The sequence below is a fragment of the Taudactylus pleione genome, unplaced genomic scaffold (assembly GCF_031769625.1).
Source record: "Taudactylus pleione unplaced genomic scaffold, aTauple2 ptg000046l, whole genome shotgun sequence".
NCBI lineage: Eukaryota > Metazoa > Chordata > Amphibia > Anura > Myobatrachidae > Taudactylus > Taudactylus pleione.
Genome location: NW_028284448.1, coordinates 5,608,957 through 5,629,659, shown reverse-complemented (window position 1 = coordinate 5,629,659; position 20,703 = coordinate 5,608,957).

Here is a 20,703-nt window from a genome sequence, read left to right as displayed (position 1 = left end):
CAACGATTGACTGATATACCGAAGTTGATGTGATAATTGGTTAACTCAAAATTCAATTGCTGCTTACACTGGCTCTATAAGTTGCATAGTTTGAGTGACATTGATTGTATATTTACTTGCATTTCTATACGGTGTACTATATCGATTTTTTTTTTATACAGTATTTGTAATTTTGTAATTTTCTACATTATATTATATTCAAGTACTTTGTTTCTTTGTACTTTGACATAATTTCAATCTATATTTGTACTATTTTCCAAAAAAGTTTGAAAAGATTAACAGTAGTTTGTATACTGTTTGTTCCAAGAAACAGACTAGTCGTTTATCAGATAATTTTATTTTCTTTAATTCTTGGATTGTGCAATGAATAATTGTTTTATTGCTGTTCAATAAAAAGATATTTAAAAAAAAAACCTACCAAGGGCAACGGGAAAAACCAGCCTTCTGAGTAGAAGTAAATAAGAAGAGACAATGGGTATTTTTACATACAAATTGGGAATCCCTGGATGCAGATCTTGTATAGTTGTGGCAATTGTAATATAATATCTACACAATTGGATTTGCCTGAATCCTAGACAAGATGGCTCCAAATCCCACAGTTTGAGGTGATAATACATTTGCATTTCACACAAGAGTCTGTGAGAACAAAAGAGGTTTTGTTTTCCTTTGAACACAGCAGGTGGGGGCCTGCTGACAGAGGGCATGTAGAATTACAACTCTCAGCCATCCACACTGCTGGATGTTCACTTTGTGTATGAGAGATTATTCACTTAAATCTCACCCATTAATAACTAGCATCCTTATACCAAACCCCGAATACCCACACACTACATATTCGCACATAAGGTTCCATAAGCATCAAAATGTATGATTCAAGAAGGTTCAGTTAGTTTAAATGCCAAGAAATAAAGATATTTGTTAACTAAGGAATTATACAAGATAAACATGTCATTCTTGGAGTTGTTCTGATGCATACTCTTTCCACAGTTTCCCGGTGCTATCGGTGAGGAGATCGCATTATGCATTCTCGAGTTATGGACCGCAGAACCTACAAGCAACCAAAATGTATATTTTAGATTCAACTGTTAGGATGCTAAAGGAGGCGTTACCAGAAAGACTCCGGCTGTTAGAGGCAGGGAAAGTCTATTTGAAACAACCTGCTAAATGTGTCGTTACATATGCTTCTCCTCTGGGAACCAATGAAATCAGCAGGAAGTTCTCCCTTTGTCCTGTTTCAGTCTGGGGGGGAATAAATACATGTGTCCGAACACTGGTTTGCCAGTTCATGCTGAATTTTGGGTGAACTGAGGATATCTAGTCAGAAGTCTATCTCTGGGTCCGGAGGCGCAGCGTATGTATAACCGTACTTGGTCTGTATTATTTCCTTTTACGCCTAAATTATGTATGTATAGATTGCGTGTAACTGACTGTACTTTTACCTGAATAATACTTGTGCGTTGGAAACACAGATTCCACTCCTGTCTTTATTTGCGGTTAAACTGCGTACGCAATTAGCGTTGTGTTTAGAGGTTTATAGGCAGGTTTTGTCTTAGATGTTCTAGGCAGGTGAATCTTAGAGGTTTATAGGCAGGAATGTATTAAAAGGTTTATTTACAGATTCTACAATACATACCGATTCCATGTATATAACTATGCAACTACATATCTACACAAACGTATAAATACTCTGTGTAATATGTATATGTGTGCAGAGGGTATGTGTGCAGTATGTATGTGTACAGAGGACCTGAGGCCTACTGGGTCACTTTTTACCCCCCCCACACCCCCTGACAGGGCCCCTGTAACTGACCTACACAGTGCTCCTAAACCCAGGAGCTGCACAGTTTCCCTACACCCAGGGGCAGCACAGTGCCCCCCACAGAAGCACACACAAACACTTCCTCCCTCCTCTCTGTCATGTTCACACCCGGGTCTCGTACTTACCGAGAGCTGCCTCTTCCTAAGCGCCAGAGTACTGTAGTGTGCGGCATCTCGGTGACAGCAGGAGGCAGTGTGATCCCCTAATAGTAACAGCACAACAGTGCTGCCCTCCCCAGAGGAGTGGTGGGAGAGACAGGTAGGGGCAGCCCCGCCTCCTTCATGGCAGTGGGGGCTGACCATACTCAGAGATCCATGAGGAGACAGGAGAGCTAGCCCAGCAGCGTCACAATTGTCACATGACCATGAGGCAGCGGCTATTAGATAAGGAGATGCTGTCGGCCTGTTGGTGATTGATTGGAGACGCTGCAGAGGTTATTGACCGGCTGCAAGTTTGCAACATCCCCTCCCGCCACTGGCCCACAGCACCCACCGCCCCCGGCAACCGCCACAAGCACCCCCCATCCCCCACTGCCTACCAGGGGCGGATCCAGGAAAAAATTACAGGGGGGGCACCATAATTGACATGTGTGGCTGGGGTAGGTGGGAGCTCCCTCCCAGCGCTATTCAATTCACGTTGAATTGAAATCCGCCCAAAGAGCATTGCCGTGACAATCACATAATGTAAAGTGCATACAATGCAGAACTGCCTTATAATGCAGTGACTACCATATAATGCAGAAAGTGTAGCAGAAACCACCATATAATATAGGTGCATAAGGGTGGGTTTCGTTCTGATCGAAATTAATAGTTACACACTCAGTAATGACTTATCCTAGTATGTCTGGAGATAAACTCTCAAAGCCCCTTTGTCTAGAGAAAATGGACATCACTGTCAATAACCCATAATGCTTAGCATCTCTACACATCTTACAATGGTCACCCCACTGGAATGTGGCTAACTATCTACTGATAACACCATATAAGCTATGAATGGCTCATTATACATCTTTAATAATGACAGGTACAAGTTAGGGCCTCTCAAGATATGGCTTGTTTGACCTCAAAAGGTGAATCTGACAAGTCTATGGATAGACTGCATGAATACCATCTCTTTTCAAACCTCAATGGGGCCCAGCAAGGGTATAGGTGTTACAACTTATATACCTATGTAGAAATTAATTATTTAACCCACTGGTTACATGCAGCACCCGCCATATAATGCAGAGACCATCAGTGATTGCCATATAATACAAAAAGCATTACAGTGACCACAATATAATGCAGCTACCATCACTGCCTTCCATACAGGGCCAGTTATAGACCAAGTAGAGTCTTGGACGAAAAGTGCCTTTGTCGCCCCCCTTTAAAATAAATATATCTTTACAGATTTTTGTGTGTACTAAATAAAAATACAACTTACCTATATGGTGGTTTCTCTGCAATGGGGAACCTCTGAAGAAATTGATCCTCCCGGCAGGGGCGTATCTACCCATTGCCCAGGAAGACACTCGCCAGGGGCGCCGGCCGAGGGGGGGGGGGCGCCATCCGGCGGTGCCATCCATGGCCAGGGGGTAGTCACGGGGTACGCCCCTGCCTCTCACCTGGGGCAGATGTCTAGAGCCGGGTAGCCTGGCAGACACAATTAATGAATAAAGTTATTTTTTTTACAAGGCGCGCGTGACATCATGACGTCGCGCGCACCACATCTCTGCACTAAAGAGGAGCCTGCCACAGCCAGAAGATATAGCAAGTATGTGTGGGAGCTGCGGAGACTGGATGCGGTTGGCCAGGGGCAGCTGGAGGTGGGTTTGACTGTGCCTATTTGTGCTTTTTCCAGTGGCAGAACTAGTAGGGGTGCCCACCGCTATGAAAGTGCCCGCAGCCACTGGCAATATAATGAGTCAGAATGACTCATTATATGCCACTGTGTCACGGGCCACCAGTAATAGAATGTGCATGGAATCTGTGGATATGATCCGGCCAGAGGAGAGGAGGTGTTGGGTGGCCTTCTCCTCTCTTCCTATCCAGTCCCTCTCTGAGGCTGACTTTGCCGCTGGTGGAAGGGTCTGATGACACGATCTTGTGACTGACCCCCAGTGCCAAATGTGAGGGGGACAATGAGGAGCAGGAGCAGCCCTCTCCATTTGCTGCATTTATCGACATATGGTATGCCGTGAAAATTGCTGCGCTGGATATACAATGTTCTTTGGTCATTAATCAATAAGTGATATTTTAGCTGCTACGTACTGAAGCTGGGGCTTGTAGTTCCCCTGTAGCCTAAGAGCCATTGGTAGGTGTACTATTTATTTGTGGACATCGTATGCCTGTTTGAAAGTGTTAGTGACTAAGAAGCATTACCGTGTGGTTTAATGTGAATAAGAGGCATTACCATGTGGCATAAGGTGAATAAGGGGTACTAGTGTGTGGCAAAATGTGAATTGTAGGCACTACTGACTGTGTGGCAAAATGAAAATGTGTACTCCTCAATGGTCAGCACCCTGCATAAAAACACCCTGCATAAAAACACTGTGCATAAAAACACCCTGCATAAAAAAATCCTAAGACCATAAAGGGGGGAGCGCAAGTCCCTTACTTTGCCAGGGGCGTTCAGACCCCTAGATACACCCCTGCCTCCCGGGGTAGACGATGTCATCAGTCAGTATTCATGTAGGAAATCCCATAGTTCGGAGAACGCCTTTTTGTTTAAGAATATAACCAATGTCATTATAATACAATAGAGGTTCAACAAGACTTGTACCCACTGTGTACCCTCCAGCCTCATGCTCGTCTCTCCAACCTTGTGCTCCCTGTGTTAGTTCCAGCCTCGTGCATCTTATGTCACCTCCTGCCCTGTGTGTCATTTCAGCCACATGCCCCCTATGTCACCAGGCTCCTGCTCCCTGTGTATTTCCATCCACATCCTCCCTCAGTGTCTCTTCAGTAGCCTCACCCCCATGTGTCTCTCCAGCCACCACCTTCCCCATCTCTCTCCATCTGCCTTATCATCCGTGTCTCTCCATCTGCCTCATCCCCAGTCTCTCTCCAGCAGCCTCCTCACTCCTCCTGTGTAACAGTGGCCTCATCCCTATTGTGGCTCTCTAACAGACTCATTTCACCCACACTCCCCCGGCATTTCTACAACAGACCTCATCCCCCTCCCTATGTGTTTCTCCAGCGGATTGGGTACGGGATGCCAGCGCTCGAAATCCCGGTGGTCAGAATATAGATGCTGGCAAACTCCTCCTCTCCCTACCCTAACACTAACCCTTCTTCCCTGGTGCCTGACCCTAACCTCCCCCTCCCCGGACCCTAAACTTAACTGTCCCCCCTTAGTGCTTAACCCTAACCCTCCCCCAGTACTTACCTTCAGTATCCCGGAGCTGGGATTGTGACTGACGTCAGGATTCCTGCACTGGTAATGTAAGCATCGGCATCATGACTGCCGGGATGCTGAACATACCCCACTCCAGCTCCTCTCTGTATGACTACAGCCCCCATGTCACTCAAGCTCCCCCATGTGTCACTTTAGATCCACAATGACAGTACCCCATATATCACTCCTGCTCCCACCTGTGTCACAGAGCAGAGTCTAGCACCCACCCATATATCACTCCTGCTCCCACCTGTGTCACAGAGCAGAGTCTAGCACCCACCCATATATCACTCCTGCTCCCACCTGTGTCAGAATTTAGCCCCCATATAACATTCCTGCGCCCTCCTGTGTCAGTATAGCTCCCATATGACATTCCTGCTTCCTCCTGTCAGTCTAGCCCCCCATATAACATTCCTGCTCACTACTGTGTCATAGTCTAGCCCCCCATTGCACCCATAGTACTTCCCACACTGGCTGCATTCTCCCTGTCTGTAAAATCTCCCTCATGCTGGGAAAAAGGGAGTGTCTATAAACTACTTGCCACTATACAAGTCTAATGTATTGAACATTGTATTAACACACTTGTAAAGTGGCAAATAGACTCTCCCTTGTTCTCAACGTGAGCTCTCACGGACAGGAAGAGATCGGATTAATTTTCACTGCAGGGAGCCGACAGGCAGCTGCTAAACTGTCATCCACCCCAGCGGCTCCTGTTATGTGCCGGGACTACTGAAAGTGGACGCCCCCAGCTTGGGTGCACTCTGCTCATGTGACGCATAGCTGACAGGATAGGGCTGCAGTCTGCATCTACACCTGTCGGGCTGCACTCGCAGCTCCTCTTCACATCTCTAAGGTGCGCAACATGACATCACATGCGCGCCTTGTGTTATTTATAATCAGGTACAAGGAAGCAGTGTGCAGGCTCTGCTCGCTTCCTTCCCACGGGGCTGCAAAGTAAAAAAAAAAAAAAAAAGTGCCCCCGCCCCCTGAATCTGCCACTGCCGGCTGCCCTTGTGCTAAAAGCAATGGCAGCCTATCATCTCGGCTCAGTGTCCGGTGTGTGTGCCCATCGGGACCTGCCGCAGCACCCTCTATAGTCTGGCGCTCTACGAGGCTCCGTACCCAGCGAATATACGTCGGGCCGGCTCTGGGCGTATGTTAGGTTTCGGCTTAGGCACTAGGGGAAGGGTTAGGCAGAGGGGGGGTGGGGGTTTAGGCTACTACGGGAGGGGAAGGTTAGGTTTAGCCTGCGGGGAGGGAGAGTTAGGTTTAGGTGTCAGCATTTTAATCCAATTGGAGTGCAGATGTCGGGATTCTGAGCGCCAGCAACCCGTCTTAAACTGTTTACATGGACATGATTATATAGGTCATACCAGCCATAACATCACAAATACATTAGCTTAACATAGAAAGAAAATAAGAAATAAAAATCTTGAAACTGATTAAATTGATTCCTAGGGGTATATTTACTAAGGTGAGAGTTTAAGAGTTTTAGAAGTGGAGATGTTGTCCATAGCATAGTTGTCAGATTCTACTTAACATTTAACTAGCACCTTCTAGAAAATAATAGAATCTGATTGGTTGCTATGGGCAACATCTCCACTTCTAAAAACTCTCACTTTAGTAAATTTACCCCCAAGAGGCATATTTACATTATAGGGGTGAAAAGCCCAATTACAGCTGAAAACATAATTGATGATCATGGGTGGCAAGTAAAATATAAGTTTTTATATTTGTACAGATTAAGACACAATGGGCCAAAGTCACACGCAATGCGACCGATTTTTTGTAACTGCAGATGTGCAAAAATTCCTAAAAACTCCTATGGCACATGCGTTACACAATGTGACAATACACACAAAGGCACTGTTCCCATGGAGACACATGGTATCAGAATTGCTGTGGTAAAGAGATGGGTGTTCCTGGGCAGTGACTGGGAGGGTTGGTGCAAGTTATAGGGGTCTAGTTACTAAGCAGTGTTAGGAGAGAGAGTGAAAAGTGATAAGAAAGTGATAAGGTGCCAGCCAATCAGCTCCCAACTGTCATTTTTCAAACACAGCCTGTGAGATGACAGTTGGTAGCTGATTGGCTGGCACCTTATCACTTTTCACTCTGTCTCCTAACACTGCTTAGTAAATAGACCCCTTGATGGTGCAAACAATGGTGGCGTTTAAGGAAACACCAATCGGTATTGCTGCGTTTACAGATGCTGAAAGTGGGTGTCTCAGATCTTGCACTTGCACATTTGGCCACAGGAAAGTACAGAAGGGAAGGAGTTTGCAGCAGCATTTGCATACATTCGCAGATGCATGACAGTCAATAGACGCTGCTTGCTGCACTTCTGTGTCCGACTCGGAATCAGACCCAATAAGAACAGTACCACAGACATAAATCCTCAAATTCCTATACCATCATCATTGAGGATAATATTATAACATTATGATAGTAGAACATTGATGTTTAGAGAAAAAAAATAATTAATAATAAAATTCCAGATATGTTTCTCTTCGTTTTTCTTTTTCTTTCCCTGATCCCTATGCACACTATCAGAACAAATGATCCATATTGTGAGCCTACAGTGTAAACACATTGCTAGGTGCAGATTTGTTGTCAGAGTACGGCCTCCAATGTAAGCGATAAAGCATCTTTATACATTCAACTACATACGACACCCACAACATTCCAATATTAGCCACGCCCCTGTCACCACCCATTATTGTAACTGTGTGCTAACAATCGGGACAGATGTGCAGTGAATTTTAGGCTGGGCACACATTTAGCGATATATCGCTCATTGTATCGACAAGCGATATATCGCAAGTGCATTGGCTAGGTGTGTACATATCAGGTCGGCCTTGCACCACAGCCGTCCTGAAGCAAGCCGTACAAAGATGCATTTGCTGGCTGAGACACGCCCAGAAATGTTCATGACATGCCCACTTTTGACTAGCCACGCCTCATTACCTCCCATAATCATACACAGACTGTCAATCACTCTGCATACAAATATTCACAGTTGAATATGTAAATCATCATGACACATGTGCAGTGCGACTCAGATGCATGCGCAGTACAAAAAACATCGGGCAACTGCGCAAACATCGGCATAGCGTCCAACTATGAATCAGGCCTTTTAATCCAATTGCTTTGTGACAAGAGTACTAATCCTCTAGTACTAATCCTAAATGTGTAGTACACTATAAGCGACTTGTAATGTGCAAAATTCAGGAAACAGTACGCAAGCACCGGACTCGTGGCTGAGCGTCTCAGTCGCGCCAGGCATCTCACGTCATATACATTTGTAGTTCATAATTATATATGGATAGCTTAAAACTTAAAAGAAAATATGAACATGTGCCTACATCTCATTACAAACTTCAATTCCAGTTTTTGCTAACCACAAAAATATTCACAGTCATTAATATTGTTAACATCTATTTTCATTCATTCCTGTTTAACTTTCCAATCCCACTGGCAATAAATGATAGAGACAGACACTCCCTGCTGATGCTGTTCCACTGGAAGAAAGGCAAGCATCGGAGCCAATAAGGGGCATGGCCAGTCACCTGATTGCTTATGGCCAACCACCAGAGACACAGGGCTTGATTCAGCGATGGATTCAGTTGCAGCTGTGACTATGGAATCTATTTACTAAGGAGTGTTAGGAGACAGACTGAAAAGTGATAAGAATGTGATAAGGTGCCAGCCAATCAGCTCCCAACTGTCGTTTTTCAAACACAGCCAGTGAGATGACAGTTGGGAGATGATTGGTTGGCTCCTTATCACTTTTCCCTGTATCCTAACACTACTTAGTAAATAGACCCCAATGTCTTTTTACACAGCTGCATCTTTATGCTAGTGCCACACCTTACTATGTTGTTACAAGTCACCGGCGCAATTTGTCACACTCCAGCACTTCGGTGATCTCTCCTACTACTTCCGCCTGCCGTGCAAGAACTGCACCAACTGTTACTAGGCGATCTGGTACCGGATGACATCACTTGTTACTGGGAACATGGGATGCTTGTTCGTGGTTCTGATTGGTTCCTCACGGCCCTGCCGGCTATAGCATCTCCGAACGTGCCTTCCGGTTCCTGCTGTATGGATTCTGTCTCTGCATTGTTGTTCTTCACCACGGTCACTCCAGGATGCATCAATACCACCGGCTGTACCAGCCGCATCATGGCTAACTTAGTCGCACCACTGTCACAACAGGCCACATCAATTACCACCAGCTATACCAGCCGCATCACGGCTAACTTAGCCACACCACGGTCACTCCAGGCAGCATCATTACCACCGGCTGTACCAGCTGCATCACGGCTAACTTATTTGCACCACGGTCACTCCAGGCCGCATCAATACCACCAGCTGCATCATGGCTAACTTAGCTGCATCACTGTCACTCCAGGCCAAATAAATTACCATCAGCTATACCAGCTGCATCATGGTTTACTTAGCTGCACCCCAATTACGCCAGGCCACATCAATACCATCGACTGTACCAGCCACATCATGCCAGACAAAGCCGCATCGCGGCATTAGACACACTCCTGACTCTTCAGCGGCTTCAGAGCCTTAACCAGCAGAGTCTGTTCTCCTGTCACTCCTCTTGTAAGTGTCACGTCTACCCCCTGGTCTTCCTAGGATATATGTGTAAACCGCTACTACCTTGAGTTTAAGTCCAGGCGGCCACATAAGTACGGGTGAACGTATACAGTTCTAAGGGAACAGCGGGTGGCTGTTATTGGCAGAAGACCTCACCTTGTGGGTCTGGGAGTTTACACAGTGAGTCCTGGGAGACCATAACAGATGCGCACCGACTGCAGCCGGTGGGCTCCTTCTCTGTGACCCGATCAGCTGAGGGGCAATGCACCTCAGCTGACTGGGTCACAGATCAGAGAAGGGGCCCGTCGATTGCCAATCCCTGAATTTAGGCAAGTTTTATTTTTTTCATTTTCTATTATAACTATTTATTTTTGTTGTGATCACATTAGTAATTTTGAACAGAACGCATTTCTCATGATAAGTATGGGAAATGCCATCTGCTTACTAATAATATGCAAATTTAAGGGCTTGGAGTAGAATTTAGCGAATTCTCGTAGAAAGGGAGATAACTAAGGTAAGTTCTTACCCTATCTCCTCTTTTCTACTACGGGTTCCTTAGGGTCCACAGGTGACCTTGGGGATGTCCCAAAGCAGTTCCCCTTAAGGGTGGGTATGCTCCTATACAGAAAGGAGGACCCGCCGCCCAAAGGAAGCATCCTGGAAGGTGAAGGTATCAAATGAATAATACCTTACAAAGGTCTGGATTGAAGACCAGGTGGCCGCCTTACAAAGCTGAACAGCCGAGGCGCCATGCCGAGCTGCCCACGAAGGGCCCACAGACCTCGTAGAATGAGCAGATACAGAAGGCGGAGCTGGAAGACCCTCCCTAGAGTAGGCCTCTGAAATAGTTAGACAAAGCCATTGTGCCAAAGTCTGCTTCGTGGCAGGCCAACCCCTTTTATGGAACCCATAAAGGACAAAGAGGGAGTCTGACTTCCTGTAGGACCCAGAGCAGTCCACATAAATATGGATGGCTCGCACCACATCCAAAGGACAAAAGCCAAATCCCAAGGCTCCACCGGAGGCGCAAAGGGTGGCTGAATTCGCAGCACACCTTGTAAAAAGGTGCGCACATCCTGCAGAGTCACAATCCGTCTCTGAAACCACACAGACAGGGCCGAGACCTGTACCTTCAGCGAAGCCAGTCGGAGTCCTAGGTCCAGGCCTGCCTGGAGGAAAGCCAGTATTCTGGAAATCCTAAACGTCCGAGGATCATACCCCTTAGGGGTGCATCACTGAAAGTATGAGTGTCACACTCTGTGGTAAACCCTGGCAGAGGCTGGCTTCCGTGCACTCATCAAAGTGTTAACCACCACACCAGAGAAGCCCTTTGACCTTAAGAGGGATGCCTCAAGAGCCAGGCCGTCAAAGCCAAGCGACCCAGATCCGGGTGAAGGCAGGGACCCTGTGACAACAGGTCCTGACGTTGAGGCAACAACCATGGAGTGTCTATCGACAGACTCTGAAGGTCTGAGTACCAGTGCCTCCTTGGCCACGCCGGAGCCACCAGCAGGAGCCTGTCTCCTTCCTGCTTGAACTTTCTGAGTACTCAAGGAAGAAGGGACACCGGAGGAAAAAGGTACGCGAACCGAAAAGGTCCACCTGAATGATAGAGCATCTACTAGCAGAGCGCCTGCGTCTCTGGTCCACAATCCGTACATCGGTAGCTTGTAATTGTGTTGGGAGGCCATTAGGTCCACGTCCGTAAGACCCCAGCTGTCCACCAGGAGTTGAAATACCTCTTGGTGAAGAGACCACTCCCCTGGATGCATGGTGTGATGGCTGAGGAAGTCTGCTTCCCAATTGAGGACTCCAGGTATAAACACTGCCGATATGGCCAGCAGATGGCCTTCCGCCCATGTCAGGATGCGTGACACTTCTCGCATGGCCGCCTGACTTCGAGTCCCTCCCTGGTGGTTGATGTATGCCACCGTTGTGGTTTTCTGACTGCACCTGCACAGGTCTTCCTTGTAGGGTGTGTCTTGCTCTTTGAAGAGCCAGGAAGACCGCCCTTAGTTCCAATATATTGATTGGAAGAACGGCTTCCTCCAGCATCCACCGACCCTGAAAGGAGTGGGGACTGACACTGACCCCAACCCCGCAGACTGGCATCTGTTGTCAGTAGGGTCCAGTCCGGTATCCAAAAGGGGCTGGCCCTGGTTGAGATTCTGAGTTTGCAGCCACCAAACCATAGACAACCTGACTTCCGGGGAGAGCACTATTGTCTGTGCCTTTAATCTCTGAGGCGATCTGTCCCATCGGGCAAGGATCAATGTCTGTAGAGGTCTCGAATGAAATTGCGCATACTCCACCATGACACTATCGACCCCAGCAATTGCATTGCTGCATGCACAGAAACCTGGCAACTGTGGAGACATCTGCATACCCGCATCTGCAACACAGAGATCTTGTCTGACGTCAGGTAGATCCTTTGCTGCTGTGAGTGCAATAGAGCTCCTAGATGCAGTATCCTCTGCAACGGAATTAGAGATGACTTCTCCCAATTTATGACCGATCCATGCGACTGAAGCACCGAGATGATCACCTGTAGGTGATGGTGAAGTACCTCTGGAGATCCTGCTAGGAGCAACAGATCATCCAGATATGGTAATAGGCGGATCCCCTGCAGCCGCAGATGGGACGACATCACTGCCATAATATTTGCAAATACCCGAGGGGCCGTGGATAGGCCAAAGGGTAACACCTGGAACTGGAAGTGTTGCTGTTGCACAGCGAACCTGAGAAACCGTTGATGCGAAGCCGCAATTGGGATATGTAGATAGGCATCCCTGATGTCCAGGGATACCATGAAATGCCCCGGTTCCATAGCCAGTATGATAGTACGTAACGTCTCCATCCGGAAACGAGGAACCCTGAGGAACTTGTTTAGGCCCTTGAGGTTCAGGATAGGACGGTAGGTCCCATTGCATTTTTGTACCAAAAACAAGTTGGAATAAAACTCCATGCCCCGCTGGGGCTCTGGTACTGGGACAATCACTCCTGCCTTGCGCAGGGAACATACCGCCTCCTGTATCAATAAGGCTTTTTCCTTGTTGGAGATGTCTGAATGGAAGAATTGATGAGGGGGTTGGCTGTGAAACGAGGGCATAACCCTGAGAGACCACCTCTCTTACCCAGGCATCTGTTGTAGTTTGATGCCAGTACTGGGCAAACTGAAGAAGTCGGCCTCCCACTGTGGGGTCCCCCAAAGGGAGGCCCGTCCCGTCATGCTGTGGACTTGTCGTCTGGTTTAGAGGCTGGACGCCTTGTACTCCAAGCTTGCTTTTTGGGTCTGCCAGTCTTCCTGACCGCCGTCTGCTTGGGAAATAACTGGCTTTTAAGCCTAGGCTGCGCTCTGTAGGGCCGAAAGGATGGAGTTTGGGAGCCAGAGGGGACTGAGGCTGATGGCAGGCAAGCCGACTTGGCCGCTGCCAAAGTGTCCACGATCTTGTCTAGATCTGGGCCAAACAATACTTTCCTGTTGTAGGGTAAAACTTCCAGTCCCTTTTTAGAGTCCGCATCCGCCCTCCAGGACCGGAGCCATAAGGACCTGCGCGCTGTGACAGCCGCGGCTGACACTCTGGAGGATAACAAACTGACATCCAAAGCTGCCTCATTCATATAGGTAGCAGAATCACGTATCTTGCCCACCAGGGACAACTGGTCCTCTGAAGCTTCAGGAGACAGGGACTCCTCCAACAGATCTGCCCAGGATTCCACGGCTCTAGCTACAGAAGAGATAGCCATAGACGGTCTGGCCACTGCTCCTGACAAGGAGTAAATGGACTTTAGACAGTTTTCCACCTTCCGGTCAGTTGAGTCCTTTAAGGATGCAATGGAAGGCATAGGTAAGGTCGCACTTCTGACTAAGCGTGTTACATGGGAGTCCACTACAGGAGGTGAAACCCATTTCTTGAAGTACTCCTCAGGGAAAGGGTATACATTTACCAGACAAATTTTGCGGCTTGAACCTCCTTGCTGGAGCCTGAATCCTGACGCTGGGATCCCGACAGGGTTAACATACCGATCCTTGATGGTCGGTATGCTAACACTCCCCCTCTCCCTACCCTAAACTAAACCTCCCCCCTTAGTGCCTAACCCCTAAACCTAATCCTCCCCCTAACCCCGTTACATACCTTCGGCAAGCCAGTGGTAGGGATGCAGGTGCCGGTATTGTGACTGGCATCGGTATTCTGGCGCCGGTAATGTAGGAGTCGGCATCCCAACAGCTGGGATGCCGAACGCATACCCACCCATCAGCCATAACATTAAAACCACTTGCATAATATTTTGTAAGCCCCTCATGCCACCAAAACAGCTTTGACCCTTCGGGGCTTGTTATCTGGCACCAAGTCATTAATAGCATATCCTTCAAGTCCTGTAAGTTGCAAGGTAGAGCCTCTATGGCTCTGACTTTTTCCAGCAATTGAATTGAGATCTGGGGAATTTGGAGGTTAGATGAACACCTTGAAATTTTTGTCATGTTCCTCAAACCATTCCTGAACAATGTTTGCAGTGTGGCAGAATGCATTATTCTGCTAAAAGAGGCCACTGTCATCAAGGAACACCATTGCCATGAAGGAGTGTACTTGGTCTGCAACAATGTTTAGGTAGGTGGTACGTGTCAAAGTAACATCCACATGAATTCCAGGACCCAAGGTGTCCGAGTAGAACATTGCGGGGAGCATCACACTGCCTCCGCCGGCTTGCCTTCTTCCCACAGTGAATCCTGGTGCCATCTCTTCCTCAGGTAAATGATGCATACGCACCCAGCCGGCCACCTACATGATATAAAAAAGAATGTGACTCATCGGACAAGGCCAACTTCCATTGCTCCATTTCGAATGCTCAAGTGCTCTTGTAGGGGCTTTCGGCAGTGGACAGGGACAGCATAGGCACTGTGAACAGTCTGCTACTAAGCAGCCCCATATGCAGCGAGCTGCGATGCACTGTGGGTACCAAGGCCCTGATTCAGAGCCGGACGCTCTGACAGAGCACTCGCTCTGAATCAGAGCCGGCCTATTTTTTTTTTTTAGAACGGCCTCCTGGCAGCTCGCATAGCTGTGGGTGACCACCCACAGCTATAGCGAGTGGCCAGGAAGATGGTTGCGATGGTCAAGACCATCGCGACCATCGAGCTTGCGATGAGACCCTTGTGGTCGGGTCTCGTTGCCGCAAGCCCCAGAGAGATTTTGGCTCAAAAAGAGCCAAAATCTCTCCCACTGACATCACTCATGATGTCAGTGGGGCCGCTCCCCAAACGGAGGCGTTCACATGGGAACGCCTCCGTTTGGGCAGCCACTCCCCGGCCTGCCCACCAAAGGGGGCGTGCAGTCACTCAACATCGACAGCACGCCCCCTTTGGTACGAGACCCGGAGCGACGGACTGCCCGTCGCTATCCGGGTCTCGCGCATGCGCACGACGGAGCCGGCTCAGTCATGCGCATGCGCTCTGGGCCCCTACGACCTTTCTATCATGCATTAACTTTTTTCAGCAATTTGTGCTACAGTAGCTCTTTTGTGGGATCAGACGGGCTAGCTATCACTCACCATGCGCATCAATGAGCCTTGGGCGACCATGACCTTGTTGTCGGTTCACTGGTTGTCCTTCCGTGGACCACTTTTGGTAGGTACTAACCATTGCATACTGGGAACACCCCACAAGACCTACCAAATCAGTGATGCCCCAACCCAATCGTCTAGCCATCACAATTTGGCCCTTGTCAAAGTCGCTCAGTTCCTTAAGCTATGTACACAGTAAATGACGTGTGTACCCAGCGATGCGACGGGTGACCCCTCTGCCGGCGGGTTGACATATCGAGTGTCCGGTACACATTAGACAATCCGGTGCCCGAACCACCGATATGTCGGCCCCTGCCGCATCCCACTGCATGGGGTTGTCTGTCGCAATCATCAGATCGAAGTGCATGTAGGGCCGACCTGACGATGCGGCTGCCGACCCCCCGGGAGTGCTCAACTCCCGACATAGTGGGTATACACTTGACGATTTGAATATGTTATTCAGATCCGTCTGAATCAGGCAAAGCATTAAAAATATCATTAAGCGTGTACCCAGCTTTACGCTTGCTCATTTTTCCTGCTTCCAACACATCATCTTGCTGCCTACTATATCAGGTGCCATTGTACGAGATAATCAATGTTGTTCACTTCACCTGTCAGTGGTTTTTACGTCTAATGGGTGTGTTTATGTATGTGTGTGTATATATACAGTATATTATATATATATATTGTACGTATGTACAGGCGGACAGGCGAGCAAGAATCCTGTGGAGGTGAGAGTACTGGTGATGCATCCCTTTGCCCGAGGGGCTCCTGGATCGCGGCCCCACGGATCCCCGATTGGCAGCCCCCTATGTCACCTGGCCCTGCCATCCCCCTCAGTTGCACCAGTGCTTGAACCTCCGAGCATTCCCATTAGACTTTCCGCACATGCCCCTTACCTGTGCACAAGCCCCACACCTGCCCCACTTTTACAGCTACATGTCTCAACTTTCTCACTTTCTGCGGTACAGTTTGGAATTGCAGACAAATAAACTGGCTGAGCTTCTTTTAAAAAGGGTGATGTTTCATTAAAAAAGGGTGTGGTGTGATCTGAGCTTATTTTTCCCATGTTTCTATGTGTTCAGAGGTATGCAGTCAGCGCTACTAGCTACTATTCTCCCTCCTTCCCACAGAAAAAGGCGGGAGAGCATTGCATCCTCCTCTGGTATGCCATGAGACATGCCTGCAGTGGGCAAAGGAGGTCATGTGATTACAAAGTGTAAATTAGGTGAGACAGGCAGCAAATGGCTGGGGGCGGGGGGGCAGGTTAAGTCTCACTGGGCTGCTGAGCACTATTCTACTGTGAGGAAGTAAAGTCAATAGTTTGAAATTAACTGATCCATTCAGGCGCTGTATGATGGGCACCTGAAGATTACTATGTATTTTCTTTCTGTCCTGAACCATGTAGTTTAAATTCTTATTAAACCTTTTTTAATACACTCAATAAGCTTCTATTAAAATAAATAAGGAACGATGATTCACAAAACACCTGGATTTCTAGATGACTTTTTGTAACTGATCCAGAAATTGCATTGTCACAGTTCTTAATGAATAGACCCATAGCAGTTATCCAATTAACGCTTGTACTGGAGCCAGATTAACAGAGTGGCTACCCAGGGGCTTTCATGCATTGCTACATCACCAGCATGGGGACACTGTGGCATACAGTATGTGAACTGGGGTTTCTGTATGGCACAATGTGAACTGGGGTCACTACAGTGTATTTAACACATTTGTGGTGCTGAGAGTATTTACACATTATACTTTTTAATAACATCACAAGTATTTCATAATGACAATTTAATTGGTATAGGCTAGTGGTTCCCAAACTGTGCGCCGTGGCACCCTGGGGTGCCTCAGGACACTTGCAGGGGTGCCTCAGGTTGGTGGCCCAGCACCAAATCAAATTAATTATGGTCAATGTAATGTAAATATGTGAAAAACAGAAGCACAAACCTGTCCACCACCACATAACAGGTTCACTAAGGATGACAGGTAAGCACAATTTTCTTCACTTTATTATTTTACTACATTTTTTTCTGAATTTCTCAATCACAAACTTAAACTTAGGGGTGCTGTGAAAACAATGCTGATACTCTAGGGTGCCGTGATTCAAAAAAGTTTGGGAACCAATGGTATAGGCCCTCACAAACATTAATCTGGTCCTGGCTTTTACAGACATCTCCTATTATGTTTAAAATTAGGGTGTGCTATCCATTCACCCCCCTCCCCTCCCCCTTTTCCCTGTGTGTATTTAATGTACACCTGAAGGAGAGATTCTTGCCTGAGCTAACACCCCCCTCCCACCTACCCCAGGTGATTTTAATTAGTATAGTATACACATTGGAATGGGCACTAATAGAACTCCTGGATAAATGTATATAATGTGCCAGTATTATTAGGGACCCACCTGATGAGGTTCACCTCATACATGCCTACCCTCCCGGTTTTCGCAGGAGGCTCCCGATTTTTTGGGTAACCCCCCGCACCCCCAGAAGGGTAGGCATTTCTCCCGCATTCTGCCCACTTCCTAGTGAAGTGGGCAGAATGAGAATACCTGCGACGATCGCGGGTCTCCGTGAAGGGAGCAGGGCTTAAACCGTGATTCTGCATGAATCACAGCATTTGGCCACGTCCCCTATGTAAATTGTACACAATCGCGGCAATTTTACCGTGAGGGGGCGGGGCTTAATGACGCGAATCGTCAAGCCCTGCCCCTGTCGGCCCCCTGCTGCTTCTCTTACCCGGGCTTCTCCCGGGAAGAGAGTATTAAAGGTAGGCAACTATGGTTCACCTTGACATGGTAGGAGGGCATACATTTTTGGCTAAACATATACTAGGAATCTTATTTAAAAGTCAGTTTATTATAAATGTTTTGATTCTCAGTATTCTTAGTGCTTATTGTGCACCTGCATATTCTTTTTTTCTGCATGGAACTACAAGTCTCAGCATGGTAGCACCTCTTATTATGTTGAAAATTATGATGTGCAGTCCAGCCCCCCATCCCTATTTTGTCTATGTCTTACAAACACCAGGCACACTGCAAAATTTGTGTTATGCATATTTACATGCAGTTCTCTTCTTAAAGCAGGCACTTTCTGATAGTGTCTGACATGAAGGGACAAGTTTCTCCATCTGTTCATCTTCTTTCTCTTCCCAACCCTTGCTCTCTCTGCTTATTCCTTGTGATGCCCCTCATGATTCCATCAGGCTCTCCTTCTCTTTTCTCACATAGCTGATCAGCAGTAGGGAACGCAAACCTGGCAGAGGCATCCAGGTCACTCTACCAGTGCTTCACATCACACAGCTTTATTGATTAGAGCTCTCCCAGCCACTGCCAGGTATCCTGGGCTCGACCGAGCCTGAACAGACACTGCCAGACAGGAAGTGACATCTGACAACCTATGCATAGTTCAGTTGAATCGTCTGCAGCATTGTTTGTGGTAAACAGACATACCACTTCTGGGGATCCTTTTTAATATGCAAACTGATCCAAATAGATTATCTCCAAACATTCGTGAGCTGTACCAGATCCTGGGGTACATATCCATCTACAGTGCATCCAGAAAGTATTCTCAGCCTTATTCCAAAATGAAATAAATTAATTTTTGTCCTCAAAATTCTACACACAATACCCGTTAATAACAATGTGTAAAGTTTTTTTTGCGATTTTGCAAATTTAATAAAAAAAAAATAAATAAGAAATCACATGTACATAAGTATTCACAGCCTTTGCTCAATACTTTTGTTGAGGCACCTTTGGCAGCAATTACAGCCTCAAGTCTTTTTGAATATGATGCTACAAGCTTGGCACACCTATCTTTGGGCAATTTCGCCCATTCCTCTTTGCAGCATTTCTCAAGCTCCATCAGGTTGGATGGGAAGCGTCAGTGCACAGCCATTTTCAGATCTCTCCAGAGATGTTCAATTGGATTCAAGTCTGGGCTCTGGCTGGGCCACTCAAGGACATTCACAGAGTTGTCCTGAAGGCACTCCTTTGATATCTTGGCTGTGTGCTCAGGGTCGTTGTCCTGCAGAAAGATGAACCGTCGCCCCAGTCTGAGGTCAAGAGCGCTCTGGAGCAGGTTTGCAGGTTTTCATCCAGGATGTCTCTGTACATTGCTGCATTCATCTTTTCCTCTATCCTGACTAGTCTCCCAGTTCCTGCCGCTGAAAAACATCCCCACAGCATGATGCTGCCACCACCATTCTTCACTGTAGGGATGGTATTGGCCTGGTGATGAGCGGTGCCTGGTTTCCTCCAAACATGACGCCTGGCATTCACGCCAAAGAGTTCAATCTTTGTCTCATCATGGTCTGAGAGTCCTTCAGGTGCATTTTGGCAAACTCCAGGCGGGCTGCCATGTGCTTTTTACTAAGGAGTGGCTTCCGTCTGGCCACTCTACCATACGGGCCTGATTGGTGGATTGCCGCAGAGATGGTTGTCCTTCTGGAAGGTTCTCCTCTCTCTACAGAGGAATGCTGTAGCTCTGACAGAGTGACTATCGGGTTCTTGGTCACCTCCCTGACTAGGGCCCTTCTCCCCCGATTGCTCAGTTTAGACGGCCGGCCAACTCTAGTAAGAGTCCTGGTGGTTCCAAACTTCTTCCATTTATGGATGATGGAGGCCACTGTGCTCATTGGGACCTTCAAAGCAGCAGATATTTTTCTATACCCTTCCCCAAATTTGTGCCTCGAGACAATCCTGTCTCGGAGGTCTACAGACAATTCCTTGGACTTCATGCTTGGTTTGTGCTCTGGCATGCACTGTCAAGTGTGGGACCTTATATAGACAGGTGTATGCCTTTCAAAATCATGTCCAATCACTGAATTTACCACAGGTGGACTCCAATTAAGCCATAGGAAAATCTCAAGGATGATTAGTGGAAACAGGATGCACCTGAGCTCAATTTTGAGCTTCATGGCAAAGGCTGTGAATACTTATGTACATGTGATTTCTTAGTGTTTTTTTTATTTTTAGTAAAATTGCAAAAATCTCAAAAAACTTTTTACACGTTGTCATTATGGGGTATTGTGTGTAGAATTTTGATGACAAAAATTAATTTATTCCATTTTGGAATAAGGCTGTAACATAAAATGTGGAAAAAGTGAAGCATTGTGAATACTTTCCGGATGCACTGTGGGCCTGATTCAGACACGCTCGCAAACGGGTCGATTGTTAGGCAGTGCGCACACGCGCGAGCCCCGGAGCGAGAAATTACTCGCTCTGGCGCTCGCATCCAAAAGGGACGGCTGTCGATGTTGATCGACAGCTCGCCCCGTTTGGTAGGCGGGTCGAGGGGGGGGGGGTGGCTTGCAAAACGGAGGCGTCACCGAAG